We start from the raw sequence: 19,330 nt of genomic DNA, 5'->3' as shown, positions 1-19,330 counted from the left end.
TCTGTCTATCCCCTCTCCATTTTGTGCTGATGTGACGGCTTGGATGGAGGAATGAACAAAGCTAAGAGAGAGCACAAGAGAGCAGCACTGAGGAGAGAGACAGACCAAACTGTCACTCAATGAGGCGGTCGCCTGGACAACAACATTCACTACAGTAGAAAGAAACAAAGCAAACAAAACATCCCATACTGGCTGAAATATAAGGAGTCTTATGTCATATCATATTAAGATTTTATGAAGTAGTTTTATTAAGGTGCTCTTACTGCAGCGGGCACTCGCAGACACAGAGGAAGTACAAAAAAGCTTGACATCTTCAGAGTGACAAACTCCACTGACTGAGGTAAGAGACCTTTTAATTTCACTTCAGCATCGTCCCATTGTGATTCTCATTCTAAAAGCATATGTTTAGTTGTTGTTGTTGTATACAGTTACAGTTTTCAAGGTAAAACTACTGAAATGTGTGACAAATTTGAATTTTGGCTAATGTTAATATATGACACTTTACCAAAGTTGTGTTGAGAAATTTGTATGAAGAGACAAAAACTATTATGCAACTATTAGCCCTATTTTTCCCTGAAAAAAATAAAATAAAATAAAAATCGATATATATCAATAATCATTGGGACATTTATTCAGATTATCAATGCATAAAAAAGGCAATGACCACAAGCCTGTCCAGACTACATCAACATGGGTTCAACTACAGGGAGGATAAACGCTTTGTGCTGCACAATATTAATGTTTTATTGCTCTGTGCTAAAGCAATACCTGTAAGTAATTTCACCCACCTAACCACAATTTGTATATCGCAATGAATTATTGGCTACTGAGAGCATGACATCATTAAAATTCAAGAGACGTGAAAAATCAAAAGGGTACAAAATTATTATTATTATTATTATTTTATTTTCTCCCCTTGTTCTCCCCAATTTGGAAAGCCCATTTCCCAATGCGCTGTAAGTCCTTGTGGTGGCGTAGTGACTCAACTCAAGCCGGGTGGTGGAGGAGGAATCTCTGTTGCCTCAGCGTCTGGGACCGTCAATCCACGCATCACGTGGCTTGTTGAGTGCGTTACCGCGGAGACCTAGCGCGTGTGGAGGCTAACGCTATTCTCTGCGGCATTCACGCACAACTCACTGTGTGCAACACTGCGAAAGAGAACCACATTATAGCGACCATGAGGAGGTTAACCCAATGTGACTCTACCCACCCTAGCAACAAGGTCAATTGGTTGCTTAGGAAGCCTGAATGGAGTCACTCTTGTGACTCCAGGTGTGGCATTCCGCGTCTTTACTTGCTGAGCTAACCAGGCCCCCAAAAGGTTACATTTTTAAATTCGGGCTGTCATGATTATAATGTAGTATATTGCTAGGAGTGTGCAGTTTATGGTAATATTAATGTGTTTCAATACTTGATCTTAAGAAACATTTTTTGGAACTAGAACAATGACTAAATTATTTGAATCTGATTTTTTTATTTTTTTTATTCTAGACATATGACTAAACAACAACTGAAGATTTTTGTCATTTTTCAGCAACATATTTCTTTTGCTTTGAATTTTATAGAGGTGGAATTAGCTTTAAATATTCCATTTATAAAATTACAGGTTCAAATTTTCAGACTTTTCAACTCTTCTTTTTCCAAATACAAATTCAACTCATTTAGAGCTCAGAAATTCATAATGTAAACAAACTAGGTCAGAGGTCAGTCTTCCGTGTTCCACAGGGTTGAGGTTATTAGATTAATCGAATTTAGCATTTTGGCCAATCACAGCTGTTCTCTGCCACGGTCCAGTGTAGAATAGGATTGTAGGGGAAACGAAACAAAGCTCAGAAGGAATAACAAATCAGTGCTGCTTGTTTCAACAGCACGGCACAGACTAGTTCATGAGCCAACGAACAGTGTGGTGCGACTGATTGGACAGTGCAAATCTGGGTTATTTATTTGCGCCACCTAGTGGTTGGAGCCGCATGAGCCAGTTTCAACGTGGCAGACTCACCGGGTCACAAAGTGCTGAATATCTGAAAATGTGACCCTGTAATTTTCCAATCTGAATATTTATAGCTAATTCCTCCACCTCCAAAAATAAATAAATAAATCACAACTTTTTTAAATACACCACACATTTTTTACATTTTGTTAAATTTCACATCTAGAATTCAAATGAACAAAATTCTGATTCAAACACTTTTGTCCTTGTTCTGGCTCCATACATTTTTACTCGCTTTGTACAATACTTTAGTATTTTGTTGGGTCGCACTTGATTTACAAGGTAAAATCTGTACCCTGAAGCAAAACCAGATGAGATTCGCTATTTTAGACAAAACACAAACTCTGATTCTCATTTCAGGTATGAATTCACAGTAAAAATTAATTTGAATCCGCAGAAGCACACCTGATACACACCACAATCCTTCATCCTGTGAAATCCACAAGCGCTTGATCTAATAGACACACTTACTGGTGTACACATCTGTAAGCATGCTCTGGCACGGCTCTTCACAACCCTCAAATCAGTTTATCTCATTCTCTGCAACACACAAACACATACACACTGCATTCTATAACATTTCATAGTTATATTGGAGAAATAATGTGTTTTTGAGCAGCAATGCCTCTAGGAGAAAACATCAAGTATGTTTTAGCTGTTACATCTCTTGCAGCCAGACGGGAGGTTATTTATCCCTCTGAACTTTCCAAATTTGGAATGAGAATACTGGAATGACTCGCTGTTGTTCATTCTGGGGGATGCTCATAAAAGATGCTTTCACAGTCACCATTGAGATTAATGCTCTTATAAACTGTAGTGTCGCACACTAATCAAATTCACACTGATCTGCGTGTGCGTGTAGAAGTGGAGAAGGAGGCGGATGAGGAAAATGTGAGCAGAGGCAGGTGAAGACAGAAAGAAAGAGAGGAAGGGGAGGAATTGGGGGGGTGCTAGACTATTTATAGCTGCCATCTGATGCGAAGGTTGTATAGTCTGCCACATAGATGTGAGATTGAGTTTATATAAACACAAAGCCTTGAAAATGCTTGGGACAATATTACACACCAATTCAGTAAATTCAAAAGAAATATTATTATAAGGGTTTGCATAATTCTTACTGTATTGATACTGATGGATCTGGTTTACTTGGTGCCCTAGGCGAGTTCTGACGTGGCACCCCCCTTAATATCAACAACAACATGACAAACAGATCAATATTTAAGTCATTTTTTGTACTCTAAATCTCCACTTTCACATCTGAAAGTCACATTTGATGACTTTTTAGTTTCACTTTCAAAAAGTAAAAAAGGACTTAAATATTGAATATCTTTTTTTCACCCACACCTATCATGTCGCTTCTAAAGCCATGGATTTAACCACTGGAGTCATATGGATTACTTTTATGCTGCCATTATGTCCTTTATGGAGCTTAAAAGTTCTGGCCAACATTCACTTGCATTTTATGGACCTACAGAGCTGACATATTCTTCTAAAATATCCATTTGTGTTCTGCAAAAGAAAGAAAGCCATGTCTCTGGAATGGCATAAGGGTGAGTAAATGATGAGAGAATTATCATTTTTGGGTAAAGTATCCCTTTAAATAAAAATAACTAGACCATGAACATAGAAATGAAGTAACACTTATAAGCTCTCTGCAGGGGTGGTGCAGCTCCATTTGGGGCACCTTTCTCACATCGCAATTTTCCAGGGATGGTGTGGCACGATTTGGGGCACCTTTGTCCCATCACGAACCAGGTGCATGGCGGTACAGTTCGGGGCACCTTTTCCCCATTGTGAACTTGCGAGCACTGTGGTGGGGGCGGCCGATCAGGTACCCTGTCATGCCGCCCTAGAGAGCATTGCCACCCTAGGCGGCTGCCTATATCACCTTTGCCAGGATCTGCTACTGGATATTGATAACTGAAGCTGCTCTATTGAATTTTCTATTGCACTTTGCAAAATAACAATGTTTAAAAAAATAAGCATTCTTAAACTTCAGTACAAGATAAGCCCTATAGACAGCATCTGATTCCACAGAAAATAATATTGACTCGTATATAAATATATATGACTCATCCCTCAGTTCATAAAAAATCAAGCAATAATTGTGTCTACAGTACTGCAATTTTAATGGAAGTCTATGGGGCAAAGCATTGCACTGGAAAACATATGAAAATACACACAGTTTTGAAAGTACGTTCACAATACTTATACTTTATATATGGTCACATGAGACTGATGTAAGAGAATTGCTTACTAAACTTGTCTGTCATGACTCTGTAAAGCATGTAAACCCACTAACTTTCGCATGATACACGCAAGGATACCAGGCAAGGATTGTTTATGGAAAAATCCAAGGAATTCCATTGGTAACGCATAAACAGAAGTTAATTAACTAAAAAAGTACAATAGTAGTCCCTGTCCTTTAAGCATAATTTAGACAACTTTACAGTTCAAATAACATATTTTTGTACAGAATATTTCATTTAAATTATGTAATAAAAATACCAACTTCACAATTATATTTTTAAAGCATCTGCCCCATAGATCCCCATTGTAAGTGCATTACTGTATACTCAGTATACAATATTTGTTTGTACAAATTTATTAACAAGTTGAAATTATGGTCTGTGGTAAATGACAGTCACAGACACAGCCAGAACATTCCTGTAAAGAATTCTGAACACAGCAATCTATTTCTGCAATTATGAATACATTGTGCATGATAAAGAGATTTACATAAAATAATTATGCTAATATGGATAACTGTTTTAAATTAAAAGTCAACAATAATTATGTTTTTTTTCATTGCTCTGTGGCTAGCACAGTACAGATGTAAGTATTCCCAACACTGTTTCTAAAATGCCAACAAAGTCCCTTGTTAACATCTGTTTGCAGACTATAACAGCCCCACATAATCTAAATAAGATATCTGCATATTTGTTATTTTAATTCCTATGGGGTGTTAAGCTGTACACATGGCCTCCAACTCAGATAGCGAATTAAAGTAAAATGATCCTGCTTCAGGCGTTTAGTTTTATTAGGCTATTGACAACCATCATGGGACACAAAAGAGTTCACTCTTGTGAACACATAATGTAGTTCCATTCACATGAATCTGTTTTCTATCTTCATTTACCTCATTTAATTCCCAACCCATATGACTTTCTTTTTTTATTTTGAATTCAATAGGAGCTATCTAGCAGAAACTCCAAGCTGCTCTGCTCCTGCTAACCATTCACTTTCATTGCTATTACAATACACTTGACTTGACCTTTCATTTCCAGTGTGATGAATGACCCCCAAAGTAATATCAGTATAATTTGCCATTTTTTAACATCTTTTTCTTGACTAAGGAACTTCCAGTTAAGATGTTTTTACACAAAATTAAAAATGCAACATAACTTTTTTTATTTCAAAGAGGATGACTGGATGCCACTCGCAGAGATCTCCCAGAAATGAAAATTCTCTCATAATTTACTCACCCTCATGCCATCCCATGTTTATGACTTTCCATATTCTGCACAATACAAAATAGATTTTCAGAAGAATATTTCAGCTCTGTAGGTCCAAAATACAATACAAAGGAATGGTGGGCCGACCTTTGAAGCTCAAAAAAACACATAAATGCATAAAAGTAAGAATCAATACGGTTTAATCCACATCTTCAGATGCGATGTGATAGGTGTGGGTGAGAAACAGATCCATGTTTAAATCCTTTTTCACTTAAAATTCTCCTCCCTGCCCAATATGTGGCGATATGCATGAAGAAAGAAATTAATGCGAATTAAGCTTTGTGGTTAGTTTTAGGGGTATGTATAGGTGTAGAGTTGCTGCGGAACTCAAAACACAACAAACACATTGTATGACTGTGACATTCAACTGTTGCAAGACTTAAGCTTTTCACTGGTTTTTTGAAGGGGGAATAACTTGTAGTGGGCATGCCTTGTAGTAGTCTTGCAGAAAACAGACAGACCCTTCTCGCATAGGATGGCTGGTAAAAGTGGAAATTTACAGTAAAAAATGACTTAAATATTGATCTCTTTTTCACCCACACCTATCATATCGCTTCTGAAGCCATGGATTAAACCACTGGAGTCATATGGATACTTTTATGCTGCCTTTATGTGCTTTCTGGAGCGCAACATTTCTGGCCACCATTCACTTGCATTGTATGAGCCTACAGAGCTGAAATATTCTTCTAAAAATCATAATTTGTATTTTGCAGAAGAAAGAGCAACCTGGTCTCATAGTGAAAACGTGACTCTATAAATTTTTTTGCAAAACTCGATATGTGTCTCCAGGTACAAATCGCTGCAATTTCTAGATGACATGAACATCAGAGGAGCTACAACAACTGTGTATTCGCATTTATATTAGGGCTGTCGCATTAACGCGTTAATTCAGTGCGATTAATTTTATTAAAAATAGCCCGTTAAAAAAATGTACGCAATTAATTGCAATGCCCCTGGATTGTAATAAGGAATATTCCTGAGAAATGCAAACTTGTAATACCACCTGTTTACTCCAGAGGGCAGTAATTGAAATTTCAGCTGTGTGGCAATGCGCAGTTTATACAGTGAAGAAAACAACCAGACAGCACAAAAGACATGTGTTATGTTCTTGCATTCAAAACATTTAATGGAGCGCAAATTCGAACTATACAGTATATATATATATATGTATTTTTATATATTTTTATATATATATTTAAAGATAACTAATTATTTCATCATTGTATATTTTATTAAATGAGGGGCTTTCTCAGCAAATATTTGTATATGCGATTAATCACGATTAATTAATCGGGACATCATGTGATTAATTTGATTAAAAATTGTAATCCATTGACAGTCCTAATTTATATATATGCGAATAACAACTTTTATTCGCATTTACACAAATCACAAGGTCAAAAGCTGTTAAGGACTCTATTTTTATCTCTATTACTCATACACTGCTATGTTATGATATCAACACACTTTTATTCTAACGCATCATTTGAAAAACAAGAAATTTTGTAGGCTTGTATTATATACCCTCCTACTGATATGGACTTATTCTAAAGTGATTAGCTTGCATGGTAGCTCACATGCTAAATCACTGGACTTTGAACACAACAGAGAAAGGTTCAAGACCGTTTAAGAAATTCAAGTTATACATGACATCACAGTGTAATGGAAGCAACATGGAAAGATGTGCTTGCTTCAGAAAATGTGCTTTTTATTTCGCTCATGCATTTTAAAACACTATCATTAAACTATCATTTGGGTTTAGCCGCTAGTTGGCTAGTTGCTTCAGGAAAACCAAAAACTGCTTTTCATTTCACTTTTGCAATTTAAAACACTATTGGTTGGGTTTAGGGGTTTTGTGTTAGGTTGTTAAGGGACGTACGTTTTCCTCATGAAAACCTCCTAAAATCCACCTTCAAAAGCTCATCTACATACAAACAACCTCATTTCACGGGGGTTTGGCGCCCTCAGCTGGACGTTTCATTTTAAACGTGCCAAACGTGTAAAACACCACGTAAATTATGTTTTCAAAATCCCACGAAAATTTCACGAGATCAGGATGAGAAATAAATTCATACACATCTGGGATGACATGAGGGTGAGTAAATGATGAGATCATTTTCATTTTGTGTTCATTTTCACTATCAATTTTAACCTTTATCGTTGCATTATTTTTTCTGGTTCACATACTATTTTACGGTATTATACATTTTAATTTGTCATATGTAACCATCTCACCATGTTTGATTCAGCAAACCCTGGTTGTGTCTATGTTATATTTGCTTCGCATTCATTATTTAAAACACAGCAGTAGTGAACAGTGAACTCCCAGATAACCTTCAATATTTCAAAGCCTCATATCACATAGAAAAATGACTATTCAAAAGCAGATGTTCTGTGATACGAAAGGAAAATGAGCTCAGTCTGTCAGTGGAGAGGCTCTCTGCAGGACAGCAACCCTGACAGAGATTTGATGCCACACCATCCACCAGTCTGCCATGGCCTTAAGGTTTCTCTCTAAACCTTTTGGAGGAGTGACTAAAGCGCTGATATTAGATGTAGAGGGATACTCTGGCAAACTCTACTGAAAACAGCCAGAGAGTTTCAGGCACGGAACAATGAAAGGTTACAGCTTTGTTAGTCACAGCCTCAGGCGGCACTCCCACAGACCGTCTGTTGCATAAAAAACGGCAACAGTTTTTCATAATGGTAAGTTTCAATCTGATCGACTGGCTGTGCAGTTTCTGGGAGTCAGGATGCACAAAGTCTCCCACGGACTGTTCAATGATCATCTGATGCATATTGCATGTAAAACTGGGAAGCACTTTTGAACAGTGCAAGCTTCAAACAGATTGCTTGACTGGACCACAACTTGCGAAAGTCAGGAACACAGGTTTTTGTCAGTCTGCAGAGAAACAAAAAAGTATTGAAAAGATACTGTGTTGATACGAATGCTTTTAACGAAGATCTAATCTCTGGATGTGTCAGATTTGTGCTGGGCCATTTCTAGCTATGAGCAGTATAAGAAGACACTTAGGGCTCCCGAGCCACCAGGAGACCCCGCAAAGCCAAGCCATATTTCTTTAAATACACTAAAAGCTGCAAATAAAAGCAGTTATAGCTCAATTATTATGGCTCAATTAGATAGTTATAGGGGGCCCCCTTGTGGCCCAAGAGGGAAGGGAGAATGTAACTGCAAAGATAGTGTTGGAGCTAGATGTGACAGTGGTGGGTCTCCAATAGGATTTTGCTCAGCGCCTCCATATGCTCAGAAATGGCCCTGGGTTTGTGGCTTCAAATCTTTTAAAAACGATCAGCGGAAAATTCACTATTGCACATTTGCACTTCATATTTCAGTGCAAAAACCCAAACCACCCGCAATCTAGTTTAAGTTATCCTTAATCATTGTCATTCCTTTCCACACAAACATGGCTCCTTTCTATGTAAATTGGACTTGATATAGATTGCACTTCATTCCCAAAAATTGTCTGGTGCAATATATATCGCACTATTACTGCCAGATGAAAGCAGGTGGTAAAATAAATTTTAATTAAAAGAGATGCTTTTGTGCATTTTCTATCAATCATATCAGCAAATAATGTTAAAATTATGGAAAAGAGCATTCCAACCTGTCATATATCAAGATGCACAATGTAGTCAAATGCACTTTTGGCATGTTAAAAAGAATATTCAGGTGTCTGGATTGCAGTAGTCAGGGATGCTGTTCAGTCCCCCCAAAGTGTGTCAGATAGTGGTGGTCTGCTGCATTCTCTGCTCAATAGCATTCAGAACCGATCCACAAGATCAGAATTGTATGTGCAAATCGTTTTGTGGTCCGTTCTGCATAACGTGGCGGCTCATTTCTGCTTATCGCAGTCCATTCGGCATGTTTCGCGGCCGAACCACCGGCCCACTCGGTTCGCCGGATGGCCATTACGCCGCTGAATGGCCCAAAAGTGCCAAAAATGCCGGGATGCCAATCCAGCCCTGTGCGTCATGCACTAGGAAGTTTAATCAAGACTGCAACGATAAGATGTACAGTGAAAAAGGGGTTTTATTTTGGTTTGTTCTCATCCAAAACCGATTGGATCAATTCAGAAGACATTGATTAAATCACTGGAGTCATATGGATTACTTTTATGCTGCTATTATGTGCTCTTTTGAGCCTCAAAATTTTGGTCACCATTCACTTGCATTGAATGGAACAACTGAAATATTCTTCTAAAAATCTTAATTTGAGTTCTGCTGAAGAAAGAAAGTCATACACATCTGGGATTTCATGAGGGTGAGTAAATGATTAGGCCATTTTCATTTTTGGTGAACTATCCCTTTAATGCTGATAGTCAAATGTCTGGCTATGTGAAAGTACATAATTGTTAAAACAACACAACAGCCAAGTTTCACCAAATGACTAAAAAGTTATGCTGTTATTATCTTAAATCATTTTGTTTTATTAAGTTACCCAACTGTGACACCATCTGATAATTGTGCTCTATTTATCCTCTTCTGTCAATCATGTATGCAAATGCAGTTCTGTGATATGCAAGGGGGATGCTGGGATCACACAATGTAGTATAAACACAATTCCACGGGAGACTGTACCTCACAAACAAAATGCTGTGGTCCAGCTGATAACAGCGCAGCCCACACTGTCAATCATATGCAGAATCTGTTTAGATATCAGCACTTACACAGCAGCCAGAGCAAAATAAATATAAATAAATAAATAAATAAAATCCCTCCTTAGTTTAAGACTACTTATTATAATATTAAACTACAGCTGTACACTGGTGCACCATAAATATTACATTTTAAATCCATACAAGCACTGCAACTGATTTTCTTTATTTACCAGAAGGAAAGGGATAATAAAAGAGGTCTGGATGAAAACATGGACAGCGCCCATAACGGACATCATTATTTTAATATGTAAATGATGTCATAATTCTGTCTTTATTTACTCATGTCAGTTCAAAGCTGTTGACTTTCTTTCTTCTGAGGAACACAAAATGGGAATTTTTGAAGAATATACTGGCCACTTTATGCAATTTCAATGAATGGGGACTAAAGCTTTCAAGCTTAAAGGAATAGTTCACCCCTAAAATGAAAATTCTCTCATCATTTACTCACCCTCATGCCATCCCAGACTTTCCTTCTTGTGCTGAACACAAAATAAGATTTTTAGAAGAATATCTCAGCTCTGTTGGGCCATTCAATGCAAGTGAATGGTGGCCAGAACTTTGAAGTTTTAAAAAGCACATAAAGGCAGCATAAAAGTAATCCATATGACTCCAGTGGTTTAATGTATATCTTCAGAAGATATATGATAGGTGGGGGTGAGAAACAGATCAATATTTAGGTCATTTTTTACTATAAATTCTCCTCCCTGCCCAGAAAGTGGCAAAAATGCATGCAGATTGCAAATCGCCAAGACCAATAGAAGAAAAACATAGACGTGAAAGTGGACATTAATAATAAAAACGTAAATATTGATCTATTTGTGATGAGGCAGGCAAGCTAACTCAGAATAAAAAGGAAATGCTAAACACAGGGAACCTAGCACAGAGCATAGACAAAAGATGCAAAAACTGACAAAGGAAACAAGGAAAACACGAGGCTTAAATACACAAGGGAAAACAAGGAACACCTTGGGAAACAATCAAGGAATAAAACTACAAGGACTACAAAACTAACAGGAAACTAAAGAATTCCAACATAAAAGCACAAAAACAAAAGACAACAGGGAATATGACACTATTTATCACCAACACCTATCATATCACTTCAGAAGACATGGTTTTAACCACTGAAGTCGTATGGATTATTGTTTTGGAGATTCAAAGTTTTGGTCACCATTCACTTGCATTTTATGGACCAACAAAATCTTCATTTGTGATCAGCCGAAGGAAGAAATGTAAACACATCTGGGATGGTATAAGGCTGAGTAAATGATGAGAGAATTTAACTTTTTGGGTGAACTATTTCTTTAAAAAAAAGTATGTAAATGGACCGGCAAGTAAAAGTCATCATTCTGAAGTCATGCAGTCTCTTTGTTTGAAAGTTGATAACCGCTGCGAGCAGATTGAGTCAGTGAAATGAACTTGAGAACTGAATCATTCAGATCTGTTAATGAATCTTTCAGACTGTTTTTTTGTAAGCTGGATCAACTGATTCATTATTAAGCTCTGACTTCAAATAACAATTTCTTCACTAATTCAACATTGCACTACATTAACTCTCAAGAAGTCCAATGCGCTAAGGAGAGCTCAGTGAATAACCACTTAAACTTTGTGTTCCTCACACAAAGGCTTTTAAAGCTTCAGAGGACCTAGGAAAAAGCACTTTTATCAAACCTTTATGAAGCTTGACAGGTCCATTCTCCATTTATTATACAGTAATTGTATGGAAAATGGCGACCAGTACATTCTTAAAAATGTCTCCAAAACTCATACAAGTTTAGAATGACATACGAGTGTACATAAGAGTACATGATGAGAGAACTTTCTTTCTCTTGTGAAATCTTCCTTCTTTATTTTGGCTACGGTGCTTTTGGGTCGATTTGGGTAAAAATAATAATATCGTATAGCTTTAAAAAGTGGATCACAACTGCAGCATCAAACAGTGTAAAATTGAACAGTGTCCTTGAATCTTCAATTTGATTAGCTGATGAGTTTTCAGATTTTCACAAAGCTGAGGCAGACACTGAAAATAAGCAGACACTTTATTTTTTATTTTTCTCATTTTATTATCTTTCTTTCTGTTTTTCATTCTCTCCAAATATAAGGGAGAACTGAATAGGTCTGTCCCATTTCTCAGCTGCTGCTACGGAATCTCTGTGTCTTTCGTGCATGGGGACCAGCAATGACAGCACAACAACGACAAAAACAGCCATAATAAATGTGCTCATCATATGCTATATCTGCCAGTGTTTCAGTTCTCCAAGCATGCAAGCTTACAGTTAATGGATGAAGTCCCAGGCGGCATTCAGTTGGAGATTACTGAGGACTGTTTTCCACCTGATTCACAGAGATGAATGAAGCCAATGCTATTAACCATTTTTACCATTTTAAAAACAGCCAGCTCTACACAAATAGTACAACCGCAATTCCCAAAAAAGTTGGGACAGTATGCAAAATTATAATAAAAACAAAACGGAGTGATTTGTAAATTATATTCACCGTTTGCTATATTTAAAGCACTACAACTACACATTGTATTACATTTTACCTAGTGAATTTAATTTTTTCTCTCTTTCTAATGTACAGTCATTTCAAATCAGATGATTGCAACACCAAAAAAGTTGGGACAGTTGATTGTTTACCACTGTGTAACATAATTTCTTCTAATAACACTTAAGCATTTAGGCACTTAGAGACAGGTTTGTTAAGTTTAAAAACTGGAATTGTCCCCCATTCATCCATTATGCAGGTCTTTGGCTGCACAATTGTACTGTGTCTTCGTTGCAGTATTGTGTGCTTCATAATGTACCACACATTCTCAATTGGAGATGGTCAAGACTGCATGCAGGCCAATCTAGCACCCAAACTCTCTGCTTATTTGGCCAGTATGTGGTTTTGTCATGTGTATTTTGTTGGTTCATGTTTTTTGAAATTCTAGTTCCTGTTTCATGTCATGTGGTTCCCTTGTCATGTGATTTCATGTTTCCCTCCATGTTCATGTGTCTTGTTTTCATTGGTTTACTGTCATGTTATCTTGTTTAGAGTTCTTTATGTTTATTAGATATCCTTGTCATGTGTTGTCCCATGTTCATGTATTTAACCCTCTCATGTTTTCCATTGTCCATTGTCAGGTATTGTTGAATGTAACTTTTCGTGAGTGTTCGCAGAGGTAGACCTGAAGTACGTGTACTTTCATGTCTCAATTTTGCCCCGACAGCGACCCTTTCTACGGTTCGAGGCCGGGCAAGATTCCTATGACCCCTTTCAGGGACCAGGTAGTGAACCTGCAAGCACTGCCCCAGGAGGAGGCAGACCCAGCCTTATCGTTTCTGTGTCTGGTACGTACTTTGCGTACCTATTTGGACTGCACACAGAGCTTTAGACTCTCTGAGCAGCTCTTTGTTTGCTTTGGCGGACAGTGGAAAGTGAATGCTTTCTCAAAACAGAGGCTCACCCACTGGGTAGTCGATGCCATCGCATTGGCCTATCGGACCCAGGCTGTGCCCAGCACACACTACAAGGAGTGTGGCATTCTCTTGGGCACTGGCCAATGGCACCTTTCTAGCAGACATCTGTAGAGCAGAAGGCTGGGCAACACCCAATACCATTGCGAGATTCTACAATCTCCAGGTTGAGTCGGTTTCGTCCGGTTAGTTGACAACTGCTTGCGCTAGCGCCTTTCCCCTCCACTGAGGCGAACATGTGCGCTGTTACTCCCATGTGAGTCCTCAAACCCCCGCTCCCTGGATGTTCTTCCTCCCCAGCCCTCTGGCTCGCGAATTCAGCAGCAAAATTCCCAACCAGACCCACTGAGGGTACTAATTACTCTGTTCTGGAATAGGTGCTCCATAGGTGGCGGTTATCATGGTAACCCCCTGTGATGTATTTTCCGCTGTATGGTCCCCCTATCAGGTGGACCCGTGTGTCCCTTAGGCAGTTCCCACTGCCCCAGTCGCCGTGTTTGTAGAACTCCTCCCTCAATAGGCAGGATTCCATTTCCATGTGTGGCGACAGGCCCATGTGACGTATTTGCCACATTTTCACCTCCCCAGCCTGGGCAGGATGTGGCCTTTCCCCATGAAAGAATAGGACTGGAAAAGAATGTCTTCCCCGATGCGTTACTGCTAGATGGCCCCAGCCGCATTTAACACTCTATGAGGAGAAACATAGAGAGAGAAATGGCGGCCGGCATGGCCTGCTCCCAGGTTTGTCACGTCGCTTGTTCCCACCCCTCAAGAGAAATACCTTGGACGGATGCTGGGAACCAAATAAAAAAAATATGATGTCTTAGTGGGGCGTTGGGGAAGGTTATTTGCAGTTTGATGCCCATACTCCTTTGGCACGCTACAGCTATCTGCACCAGCATCAGCATCAGCAGATCACGTAACATGGTTCAGTGTAGGTGGCACTATTGAATAGGGGCCCCTTGTGTCACTACAATCGGCACAACGTCGAGTCTAGGTTACTAGTGTAATCCCCGTTCCCTGAAGGAGGGAACGAGATGTTGTGTCCCCTTTGCCACAACACTGTACAAAACCGCTGTAATGGCTGAATCTTTTTTCTGGGCTCCTCAGTGCAGAACCTGACTGAACAGATGCACGATCCCCACCTTTTATACCTGTATGTCCGGGGCGGGACATGTAAATTCTGTTTTAAAAACAAATTGCCTTTTTTTTATATTCAGAGGTATCCTAGGCTCCCGAAAGAAGCCCCTTGTGTCACTACAATCGACACAACGTCTCGTTCCCTCCATCAGGGAATGGGGATTACACTGGTAACCTAGACGTTTTCAGTTGCCAACGCCATTGTAGACAATTACTAATCACCATCAGCCATGATTAATTTAAGCCATTAGTAAAAGTGTTATGATTTTTATATATATTTCAGAATTATTGTTTATTTCTTTGGGAGTTAAAAATTTTTAATGAGGAAAAAATACTGAGTGCACCTTTTAATAGAAGTATATTTTTCATTTTCTGAAGAAAATGTGAGCGGAGCTTGCCTATGCTAAACTGTCCGTCACAATATATGGTGTTCTGGATTGTTGCCAGTTGTTGTCTATGTGGATGCTAAGGTGTTCTAAAGTGTTCTAATGTGTTGCTTTGCTGCTGCTAGCATGTTCTGGATGATTGGTTGTGTGTTGCTAGGTGTTTACTTACTGGCCCGATTCAAAAGATTCAACCCCAAAGTTTCTATGATATTCTGGTCACTAGATATGGTTTGGGTCTCTCTATAGGACTTGTTCCACCAATTAAAGTCTGATCCGTTAGAAAAAGAAAAGCAGCACAGCTCTCCTCAACAATAATAATAATAATAATACGTTTATTTTATATAGCGCCTTTCACAAACCCAAGGTCGCTTTACATAGTGGAAAGGCAATGAAACACAACTGCAAACAAACCAAAACAATACAACAAAGACATGTTATCTGTATGAAGCTATGAGTTTGTTGTGGAGAAATGATCATTAAACAAAAAGGTTTTGAGATGTGCTTTAAAGAAAGGAAGAGAAGCACAGTCACGAAGAGGTTGTGGGATGCTGTTCCAGAGTTTGGGGGCCAAGGCACTGAAGGACCTGCCACCCAGGGTGGAAAGTCTGGAGCGAGGGATAGCCAAGAGATTTTGGTCAGAGGATCTCAGTGAGCGTGAAAGAGTGTACGGGGTCAGGAGGTCGCGGATGTAGGGGGGAGCAAAGTTGTGGAGGGCTTTGAAGGTGATTAGTAGTACTTTGTATTTGATCTGGGACGGAACTGGTAACCAGTGGAGTTGGTGGAGAATGGGTGTGATGTGTGCTGATCGTCTGGTATGGGTGAGCAGCCTGGCTGCCGAGTTTTGTATATATTGTAGCCTTTTAAGTGATTTAACAGGGAGACCAAGGAAAAGTGCGTTGCAGTAGTCAAGACGGGATGTAATGAAGGAGTTTACCAAAATCTGTGCATCACTAGCAGAGAGAAAGGGTTGGAGGCGAGCAATGTTACGGAGGTGAAAGAAGGCAGTCTTAGTGAGTGATTTGATATGAGGATCAAAGCTAAGGGTGGAGTCAAGCAAAATGCCAAGGTTTTTAACAACAGGAGTAGGGTGGATAGATGAACCATCAATGTTGAGAGTGAGACTGTGAGATTTGGAGAGGATGCTTTTAAGGCCAATCAGCAGAATTTCGGTTTTATCTGTATTGAATTTGAGAAAGTTGTTTTGCATCCATAATTTTAAATCAGAGAGGCAGTCAGTGAGGGAACATGGTGGTGGATCAGATGGAGAAGGAATGGTAAAGTAGAGTTGGATATCATCTGCATAACAGTGGAAGTTTAGACCGTGGCTGCGTATAATCGGGCCAATAGGGAGGATGTAAACAAGAAAGAGGAGGGGCCCCAGTACAGAACCCTGGGGAACACCACGGATGACAGGGGACTTGGAAGAGTGATGTGAACCAAGTGTTACCTTCTGTTGGAGAGGTATGACTGGAACCAATTCAGGGCTGTGCCAGAAACACCAATAGCAGACAGACGGGCGATTAGAACACTGTGGTTGATGGTATCGAAAGCAGCACTAAGGTCAAGGAGGATGAGAATGTTAAGTGAACCAGAGTCAGCGGACAAGAGAAGATTGTTAACTATGCGTAGAAGGGCAGTCTCTGTACTGTGACATGAACGGAAGCCAGATTGAAAAGGCTCATACAGGTCATAGTGATTAAGAAAGGTGTGTAGTTGTGAGGCCACCACTCTTTCCAATACCTTGGCCAGGAAGGGGAGGTTGGAGATAGGGCGGTAGTTTAATAAAGATGTTGGGTCGCAGTCCGGTTTTTTGAGAATGGGTGTGACTGCAGCATTCTTGAGGGCAGCAGGCACAACACCAGAGTTGAGGCAGGTGTTTACAATCAATGCAATGGGTTCAGATAAGGATGTGATGCAAGCTTTAAGTAGAAGGGTGGGGGCAGGGTCAAGCTGACACGATGAGGAGTTGGACTTATTTATAATGTCAGTGATAGTGAGGGAGTCTATAGCAGTGAAATGGGAAATCTGAGGGCCCAGAGAAGGAGGAGAAGAAGAAGAGAGAGAGATAGCATTGGGGTTGAAGCAGTGATAAATTTTGCTAATTTTGTCATCAAAGAAGTGTAAGAAGGCCTGACACTGCTCAGGGGTCTTAGGACAGGCAGTGACAAGGGGTTTGAGGAGTTTGTCCAAGGTCCTGAACAATGGATATGGAGGAGGTTATGAGCGATGAGTAATAGTTTGAGCGGGCAGCATTGAGGGCATCCTTATATGTCTGAGTATGTTCAGTGTAAAGCATGGAGTGAATTGTAAGGCCAGTTTTCTTATATAGCCGTTCAAGACGGCGGCCAGCAGCCTTAAGTTTCCTGAGCTCAGGGCTAGTACAAGCCTAGTCCTAGCCGGGGCTAAGCTATCAAGCAGGCTGGTCAGGGTGCCATTGTACATATCAACCATGACGTCCGCGGACGAGAGCTCGTCAAGGCCAAACAGTGGCGAGGCCTGTATAGAGGCAGCAAACATGCTGTGGTCTATTGACCCGATGTTACGACATGTAATAGCTGTTTTCTCTGAAGAGGGAGGAGGAGTGTTCATATGAAAATGGCATTCAATGAGCTTAAGGTCGGAGACACCAGAGATTTAACCAGAGACAGAGATGTCATTTAGACCAGAAGAGCAAAGCAGAGCCAAAATGTGGCCATGAGTGTGAGTAGGAAAGTCAACATGCTGTGTCAAACTAAAACAGTTCAATACAGAGTTAAACTCAGAGGTGTAAGAGCAATTAGTATCCACATGAATGGATGAATGGAAGTATATACATGAATGGATGAATGGATACACAAGTCACATCATTTGATGTATCATTCATGCCCATAGCACAAACTAAGTATGAAATAAACATTTTAATAATTAAATAACAGACTAATAATTAAGGAGCATTTTCAAAGCCACTGATATCATGTCTCCAGGTTAACGACATTATAATTTGTAGGTATATACATGTATACATGTGCAGTATATTTAACGTTTACATTTATATTTCTCTACATTTGAATAGATGCTGAAATATACAATAAGTACATATTGACATCTAAAACATTTTACTTATGTACAGCTTCAGAAATGTAAAAATCTTAACAAATCGTTTATACTTTTGTGGCGGAACGACCACCCACCTCTCATCATTGTTCCCTGCCTCTGAGGGTTGAGAGAGGAGGGGTGTAATTAACAAGCCTTGTTTGGGCAGCAGTGATGAGGCGCACCTGATGGGAATATAGCCTCATCACCACTGCCATTAAAGCAGAGAGCGCACCCCACCTTGGGGAGCCAGCTCCCATTTCCAAAAGTGCATGCACCACAGGTGTCCTCACTGGTCCAGGAATAGAGCGGGGAGGGTACTGGCCAAATTAGATAACTGGGCATGCCTCCCACCCCCAGCACGAGTTAGATGTGTCACTGTTGATGACAGCTCACGTCCCTCGCGGCCCGTACCCTGAAGGGCAGCGCGTGCTACCGCCGGACACTGCCCACTTCCTGGACCATTCTTTTCAACACTTCCCAATCTGTACTGAGCCCCAATTTTACTGCGAGGAAGCCATATTGCCCCTTTTGTTTTGGACATTTTCCCCCATGAACACTTTAATTCCCTTTTTGAACATTTTATGTTAATTATTATTTCAAATAAATGCTTCTCTGAGGCCTGACACTACACCCAGCGTGTCTGTCTCTTGCTCACCCCACCACAGTGATGGAGAATGCAGGCATGGGGACGGCTCATTTGGACGGCTTACAAACAGTGACTCGCCCTCTTGTTCGCGGTTAGATGGAAAACCTGGAGCGGGACGGAGTTTTCAAAATACTGTCAACAACAATATACAGCCACAGCATTATGAAGCATTGTAGTTCACAGCGGTCAAAATTAACATTAACCTGGGATGCACTAGGCCAGTGGTTACTAAACTTTTTACAGTGGCATACCCCTTCAAACATTCAACATCCTTTCACGTACTCTAACGCATAGATAAAATTCAAACAAGGTCATTTGAAAATATGTCTAACACAATTATCTTTGTAAAACAACTCCCTTATATTAAACATGTTATATTTTTACATGTTTTGTACATGTTATATTAATCATATACATACTGAATAAATGGCTTACCAT

The 19,330-nt window shown here is 39.6% G+C and overlaps 1 protein-coding gene across 1 annotated transcript in view; it reads left to right on the top strand.

Moving 5' to 3' along the window:
- Positions 1–266: 266 nt before the first annotated feature.
- LOC127630481 (protein dispatched homolog 3-like) overlaps positions 267–19,330 on the top strand; it is an 80,238-nt gene continuing 61,174 nt past the window's right edge. Inside the window, exon 1 of the mRNA XM_052108036.1 lies at positions 267–340. The gene's annotated coding sequence lies outside the window, so the exon portion shown is untranslated. The remainder of the gene's footprint in view (positions 341–19,330) is intronic.

This window comes from Xyrauchen texanus, chromosome 37, assembly GCF_025860055.1.
Source record: "Xyrauchen texanus isolate HMW12.3.18 chromosome 37, RBS_HiC_50CHRs, whole genome shotgun sequence".
NCBI lineage: Eukaryota > Metazoa > Chordata > Actinopteri > Cypriniformes > Catostomidae > Xyrauchen > Xyrauchen texanus.
Note: the sequence above shows the minus strand (reverse complement) of the source record. Positions and strands in the feature narration are given on the sequence as shown.